The following is an 8,911-nucleotide window of genomic DNA, read 5'->3' on the forward strand; positions in this document are numbered from 1 at the left end:
GCCTGCTATATAAAATATCTCTTTACTGTAAATGTCTCTTGCTTCAAGTAGAACACAGGTAGTCACAACCTCCTTGGCTTCTCAAGAAAAGATGACAACACTAAAGAGAGGTGATCATGCCCTCCCTGACTTCTCAAAAAGGGAGGTGGGCACTAAAGGGAAATGGGGAGCCAAACCAGATATTGTTCAGCAGGTTTCTTCTGGGCTGAAGGGTCTTATACTTTACCCAGAGTTCCCCCACTATTTGTAGCCCTCTACAGTGCTGTGTGAGCATGGGTAGGTCCCATGATATTCTAGGGTTTAGGGACTCACTATTTGCCTTTTGTATTTGCATTGAATGTCTTACAGCTAATCTGTTGATTTACTGGCTTGCATCCAGGATAAAGTAGCCAACACGGCTATATATTCTTCCTGGTAGATTATCTGAATCATGAAACTCACAACACCCAGGGACCTGTACTTGCCTGCACTAAGGTTTCCATGCAGTTGCCTGGGCTCAGCCCACCTCCCTCCATGCCCATTTGAAACAGGCCTCTTCTGGAGATCTTCCAAATTATCTTCTGCTGGAAATTTGTCATACTCCAAATATTTGTGAGTTCTGTAACTCCAAACCAGTTCAGAAACTGGATTTAATGATAATTTGAGGGATATGGGGAGAACTCAGAAAAAAAGACTTGTCTCCTCTCCATCATCTTGGCTCTACTCCCAACAATACTAAATGTATATGCACCAAATGGTGGAGCATACAAATTCCTAGAGAATATATTAAGCCAGCTACAGGAAGAAATAGAGAGCAAAACTATCTTAGTGGAACACCTTAACTTTTCCCTCTCAGAATCAGACAAATCTAACCATAAAATAAAAGAAATAAACTAGGGAGGTTAATAGAATCCTAAAAAATCTCAATATGATAGACTTCTGAGGAAAAATGAATAGATACAGAAAAAATACATCTTTTTCTTGGCAATACATGGCACCTACACAAAAACTGATCATGTTTTAAGGCATAAAAAACTCACAATTGAATGCAAAAAGGCAGAAATAGTAAATTCTTCCTTTTCAAGTCACAATACAATAAAAATTATATTCAATAAAAGGCTAGGGAAATACAGACTAAAAATCAATTGCAAATTAATAATCTAATTTTTTAAAATGATTAGGTCAAACAACAAATCACAGAAACAATCCATAATTTCATCCAAGAGAATGGCAGTAATGAGTCAATATACCAAAAGCTATGGGACGCAATCAAAGCAGTTCTTAAAGGAAATTTTCTACCTTTAAATAGCTACATGAATAAAAATAGACAAAGAGAAGATCAATGAATTAAACATGCAATTTAAAAAGCTAGAAAAATAACAAATTTAAAACCCCCAATTAAATACTAAATTAGAAGTTCTGAAACTGAAAGGAGATATAATAAAATTGAAACTAAGGAAACTATTGAACTAATTATTAAAACTAAGAGTTGATTTTATGGGGAAAAACAAAATAGATAAACCTTTGGTTAATTTGATTAGAAAAAGGAAAGAAAAAAATTACCAGCATCAAAAATAAAAAGGCTGAAATTGCCATATCTGACAATCTAAATTGAAATGGGTGAATATTTACAAAAATATAAATTGCCCAAATTGAGAGAAGAGAAAATAAATTGTTAAAATAGTCCCATTTTAGAAAAAGAAATTGAACAAGGCATTAATCAGCTCCCTAAGAAAAAATCTCAATGGATTCACAAGTGAATTCTATGAAACATTTAAAGAACAATTAATTCCAATACTATGTAAACTATTTGGAAAAATGATAAAGAAGGAGTCCTGTCAAATTCCTTCTATTACACAATTATGGCACTGATGCCTAAACAGAAAGAGCCAAAACAGAGAAAGAAAGTTACAGACAACTCCCCTAATGAATATTAATGCAAAAATTTTAAATAAAATATTAGCAAAAAGTTTACAGCAATTTATTAACAGGATAATATACTATGACCAAGTGGAATTTATACTAGGAATGCAGGTCTGGTTTAGTATCAGGAAAACTATAACTTGATCATATCAATAATTGACCAAATCAATAACAAAACCAACAAAAATTATATAATAATCTCAATAGATACAGAAAAAGCTTTTGACAAAATACAGTACATATCCCTATTAAAACATTAGAGAGCTTAAGGATAAAGAAAGCTTTTCTTAAATTAAGCAGTATGTATCTAAAACCAACAGCTAGCATTATTTGTAATGGACAAAAGCTAGATGCATTCCCAATAAGATCAGGGGTGAAACAAGGATGCCCATTTTTACCACTATTACTCAACATTGTAGTAGAGTCTGGAGTATCTGGGTAAGCACTCCAGCTGAGAACAGCTTGAGGAGCTACCTAAATGTGAGAGAATTCACTCTGTGTTAAATGTCTAGGGTTTTTCAATGACACTTGGGAAATAGACTGAGTTTCTCATATCAATATGAGATGTCCTTTCCATAAATACTCTTGGGATTTAAATGTACAGAAAACTTTGCTTTCTCATTTCTGCTTAGATCTAAAGATAAAAAACCATCTACTTCACCCCCTCTCATTTTTCAGGTAAGGAAAGTGAGAACCAAGGAAAGCTAAAGGACTGATCCAAGACCACAGAAGGGATTTGAACATGGGTCCTCTGTCTCCAGTGTAAGGATTCTTCCTCCTATATAGCATGACTTTACCTTCCTTCAAGGCTCAATTCAGTTGCCACTTCCTATGTATAGTTGTTCCTGCCTTATTCTCAAAACCTCTTCAAATTATTTTGACTTTGTTATCTGTGTAAACAATATATCTCCTAGAGAATATAAGTTCCTTGGGAGAAGGGGCTGTTTTTGTCTTTATATTCATTCCCACCCCCAATATCTGTCAATAGCTGGTAAATGTTGGGTAAAAAGGAACCTCAAACACATAACTCCAATAATCATTTTGAATGTTAAAACATCAATCAACACAACATTCTCTTTTCTTGTTAACTCAAGTTTTGGTGTTTCATAAAGCACTTTTAAAAAAAATTCAGACAATGTCCCAAAATATAGATCATCCATAGAAGGATTTTTGTTAATTGATGTCCTTTGACCAACTAGGTGGTGGAGTGGATAGAGTTTTGAACTTGGAGGCTAAAAGTCCTGAATTTAGATCTAGTCTGAGAGATACTAACTGTATGACACTGAGCAGGTCACTTAATCTCACTGTGCCTCAGTTTCCTCATCTATAAAATGGGGATCAATGTAGCACCAATCTTCCAGGGTTGTTACAAATATAAAATGAGATAATATTTGTAAAGTAGTTTGAAAATATTAAAACCCTATATAATGTTAATGTTATGGTTATTGTTATTTTATACTATAGTCAATCCTTCTCTAATATTTCCATCTTACATCACTCTTGACTTTACATCATAACAAAACCAACCAATACTATGACCACATCTGACACTATACATTATAACAATTACCCATATTCCTCTACTTTTCTATAAAATATAAATAATATATTTGTGGTATATAGTCTATAAAATATTTTTTAAAATTTAAAAACTACCTACCATATACCAAGCTCTGTTCTACATGCTAGAGCTATCAAGGAGCTTCTATTCTATCAAAGAGAAGGGAAATCTGTCCCATTAACATCAAAAGATTTAGAGCTGGAAAATGCCTTAGATAATGTCAAGTGCAAATGCCTTGTAACTGTTTTATTATGTACCTGCTCTTAAACACTAAATGTGTGCTTTTTTATAATTACTTTGAAAATTAATTGCTATTGTTATCGAGATACAAAAAAAAATTAAAGGATTTGTCCTAAATTTCAAGAATTTATGATGTGTTTAAGATCAAAATCTAATTCTTATAGCCTTACATACCTTAGTTTCTAACCCTAAACCATGCACCCTCTCTACAAAAGACTTAAACATTTTAATAGTTTATGACTCCAACAACTTCAATGACATTCCTTGCTCAAGGCTGTAAAGCTCTAGTTCAGTCCATGCATGGCTGTTTTTCTTAATTTCACAAACTTTGAGATAAGACTGACAAAAGTTTTTTGGCTGGCAAAGATAATGGAGTCCAGTACACTATCTTAGTTTCAACTTTTAAGACTAATTTCATAGTCCAAAAGAAATTATCTTTAAAATCTAGGAAAGCTATTTTTCTTTAGAGATTTTAAGGTTTTTTTAAAAAACAAAAAAAAAAAATTTAAATATGAGATTTCCTACCATAAGAGCCATAATTTTTAATCATTTTGTTGACCCCGAATTTCCTTTCAAAATTATATTTTGTGGATTATTTTCTTCATATCAAAGCAAAAAAAAAGAAGTATATTTCTCATTTTTCTCAAGATTTATAGAGCAAAGATACATTAGAATCCATTCCAAAATGAAATAATGTCCCCTGAAAAACGTAACTTTTCTAAGTAATTTTGTGATTGAAATAGTTCACAAAAATGTACAAACATGGTTAAATCATGTCTCCATTATGTAAAAGGCACACTAATTATAGTGTTCTCATAAGTCATAGTAATACAATTTCAGGTATGAACAGTCAGCATGAGGTGGTGCATAGACTGTTCAACATCAGGGAAAACTAGGGTCAAATTCTACCTCTGACATTTACTAGCTATTTGACTATGGTCAGTTACCTAATCTGCCTTTATTATCTATAAAATGGGAACAACAATACTGTGTCTATCCTGGTGTACCTACCTCATGGAGTGATTCAGAGGCTAAAATGAAATAATCTTTGGAATTTTTTTTCAAATCTTTAAGAAAATCAGTGTGGTGATGAATTAAATTTCCATCATCATGGTAAAGTAGAGTAGTAGAAAATGTTCCATCAATAAGAGAAGATAATGTTTCAAAGGAGCAGAGATCATACACAAAGTAGAATTGATTAGGTTTTCTCTACTAGAGATAATTGCTACTACTACAATGAATTAGGAAGTCTAATTACAGAAATAACAAACCCCATCTACCACGCTGCCTCATGTTTGTCTAGGATTTAAAATTTAAAATTATTCAAATACACAATTTCATAAACATCACAATTTTGGCTCATCATATCCCCACCCAAAACTCTAGGAAATTTTCCAAAAACTTTATGCTATCAAAGACTCTTTAATTACTTGCTAATGTCTTAGATATCTACTAATACCTTAGTTGATAACATCTTTAACTGGCATTAGTTAACATATAAATATATTTGTGGATGCCAAGAAAAGTGAAAGAAAGAAAGGAGGCAAAAATTCATCTCTGACTATACCAACTTCTCTGAAGAAGTTCCCTGGCTTGGGTGTCTATTTCACATGGAGCATTCCAAAGATGTCGGGGTTTTTTGTTGCTGTTTTTAAAAATTGTTTTCAATTAACAAGCATTTATTTCTGTTCCCTCCTATTTTCTCCCTCCACTGAAAAAAGAAAAAAGAATACCTTGCAACAAATATGTATAGTTAAATAAAATATATTCCCATACTGTTCATGCCCAAAGCTGTATGTGTCATTCTGAATATTTAGTCCATGACCTTCCTACCAGGAGGAGGGGATCATTAGTCATCACTGGTCCTCTGGAATCATAGTTGATCACGATGTTAATCAGAGTTAGTTAAATAAATTACAATTTATATTATAAATTAATCTGCTTATAATTATTATATTATAAATGATTCTGCTCTCTTCACTCTGCTTCAATCCATACAAATGTTCCTACATTTCTCTGAAACCATCTTTCTTCCTCATTTCTTATAGCATAATAGTATTCCATACTTAGACATGTTCACAACAGGTGACTCTTCTTAAAATCCCTCCTTTAGCAAGAAAATTAAAAGGCCCTATCATATTGCTACCTCTCACCCAGTTGTATCCAGGAGTTATATTTCATGGGTCTACATGGAAGTCAAGAAAATATGAAGATGTTATGGGCCAGAACTCGAAACAAGGTGCTAAGTCAGTAGAATTGATAGAGACAATGATTATTTATCATGGGGCTTAACAGTACTCTAGTTCAGTACATGTACTTAGTACTTACTATAGTTCTACAAGATTCATACCTTTGATAAGAGACCATAAAAGCTTGGACAAGCTCAGCCAGAATGAGAACTAAGGAAGACAGAGAAGTAGTGGCAGTCTGTCCTGTGGAGAATACTGAAACCAAGATCCGGAAGACTTCCAGAAAACTAGCTGAGTTCCAAGTGAAGGAGACAAAACTTTGAAAGAGACAATAAAGGATTTGACTTTAATACCTGGCTGCATTTGGGGTAATTACTGAACTGAAACTAAGGCTACTCCCAGAGAACATTACATTGTAGAGAAGAATGTTACATGAAGGCATATAATCGCATCTATAATGAGATTATCCTTATATATCTTACTGGAGCTGCTGATGTTTTACAAATATTCCTTAAACTCAAAACTATAAAAGGAGAAGAACGAATGGCTTAATATAACTATCAACTGGTCTAATTTATACAGTACATGGAGTCCATTGCCCAAATGGTGAATTTGTATTTCTCTGGCTTTGCAAATAACACCATCATGTAATTTACAAGAGACACTAAATAATTTAACCAGACTGAATCTGCTTTCGTGACCACAGATCCAACTTAAGACCATAGTACTATGGAGATGTTATTTTTGCTGTTGTCATGATTCTAAGTAGATAACCTGGTGTGTATCCTTTGGAGTTAAACAGTCAAATGAGTCAATCACTAAGTATTGATCAAGTGCCTACTCTGGGTCAGCAGTATGCTAAATATTGGGGGTTTTAATTCAAGAATAAGAATCTTAACATGAAAAAAGATAATAGATTTGACTGGATTGGAGTAGAAGGCAAGAAAGGGTGTTCAAAAAGGGACTTCAGAGAAGGGGAAATAAGAAATGGAAAAAAAAGTCAAAACAATGGCAAGTTAGGCATAGACATATATATCTGTTTAGCTGTTTTCTTGTCATCTTCCTAGGATTAGAAGAGGGTTATGAGCATTGCTTAGGGATGTGTAATATAACAATAAATGATGATAGGAAAAGATCAAACTATTCAATGATTATCTTTTTTTTCTTCTGTTTTTCTGATTGCAAGATTGATATATGAACTGCAGAAGAAAGGGAGTAAAATACATCACTGGAAATTAATACACAAACCAAACAAGGAAATAATGAGAGTACCTATGTCACTGTCAACGAGGTCAAATCATGAAGACCAATTGAAATATGTCCTACTGACATATCATGTTCATTCTTATACCACTGGAAATAAACAGGAGAGTTTCTGAAGGATGGGAAAAGGACAAATGTTGCCTTTCTGTTCAAAAAAAGGGAAAGCAATAGAGTCAGCCAAGTATAGATCAATAAGCTTGATTTAAATTTATAGCAAATTTTCAGAAAAAAAATTGATGGCAAAGAACCAAGATAGTTTCATTGAGAACAATTGTGTCAGACTAATCATATTTCCTTTTTTTATAGGATTAATAGATTAGTAAATCAAAGTAATCATACAGATATTGTTGTCCTTGATATTAACAGAGAATTTAACAAGGCTTCTTATGCTATTCTTGTTGATGCAGAAATGTAATTTAGATAATAATATAAGTGCATTCAACAGTCATTGAATACCTGAAACAATATATATATGTATACATATATATATGTATATGTGTGTGTATATATATATATATATATATATATATATATATATATATATATATATATATATTAAAAACTATCAGCCTCATTGGAAAAAGGTCTCTATGAGAGTGCCCCTGGAATCTATGCATGACCATGTAATAATACCATCATTAATGACTTCAATAAAGATATACATGGATTTCTTCTCACATTTGCAGATAACATAAAACAAGGAGCAAGAATAGATACATTGCCTAACATATTCAGGATCCAAAAAGATCTCCCAAAGCTAATATGTCATGCTAAAAACAAAATGAAAGTTAAAACAATTTTTAGAAAGTCTTTCATTTTCCTCCAAAAAATCAACTTCACAATTATAAGATGGAACAAGCTGAGGAAAAAAGCAAATCTCCTGAAAAATTGTGTAGCTTATTTAGTGCATTACAAACTCACTATGAATGAACATTGTGATACAGCAGCCAAAAAAAAGTTAATTCTATCTAACAAGTTAATAAAAGTCTGCCCTAAGAGAGACATAATGTCTAAAACCTGGGAGGTGATAATTCTCTGATAATTTCTTATCTGACTATGGTCAATAAGCATTAAGTACCTACCATGTGAAAGGTACATAGTAAACACTGTGGATGTAAAGAAGTATAAGACAGAACCTGCCCTTAAGAATCTCACAATCTAATAAATGTCATATTTTAAGAATGACATTGATGAATTATAGAATTTGCAGAGCAGGGCAATGAATATAATTAAAGGTTGTAAATTGTTGCTCTTATTTCCCATAGAAGAACTTAGGATATTTCTAAAATGGGATAGGTTTAATCTGATTCTCCCTCCATCAAAGACACATACAATATAGACAAATGAACTTGTATCAGAACTACATATGGTCAATTTCTTCCCTCTCAAATGGACATCTTGCCTATAGACCAGTACAATCCTCTATATTTAGAGTACAGTCATCCAGTTGAAGATTTCCAAAAGAGGAAAAAACTCAGAGCCTCTAGCAGGAGTCCTCAAACTACAGCCCATGGACCAGATGCGGCAGCTGAGGACGTTTATTCCCCTCACCCAGGGTGATGAAGTTTCTTTATTTAAAGGCCAAAACAAAGTTTTTGTTTTTAACTATAGTCCGGCCCTCCAAAAGTCTGAGGGACAGTGATGGCTCCCTATTTTAAAAGTTTAAGGACCCCTGCTAGAGAAGCAATCCTCCTCCCCTGAACGAGCACAGTCCACATAAGAGAAGGAAGGAAGGAATAAGCACTTTTATATAGGG

The sequence above is a fragment of the Antechinus flavipes genome, chromosome 6, assembly GCF_016432865.1.
Source record: "Antechinus flavipes isolate AdamAnt ecotype Samford, QLD, Australia chromosome 6, AdamAnt_v2, whole genome shotgun sequence".
Lineage (NCBI taxonomy): Eukaryota > Metazoa > Chordata > Mammalia > Dasyuromorphia > Dasyuridae > Antechinus > Antechinus flavipes.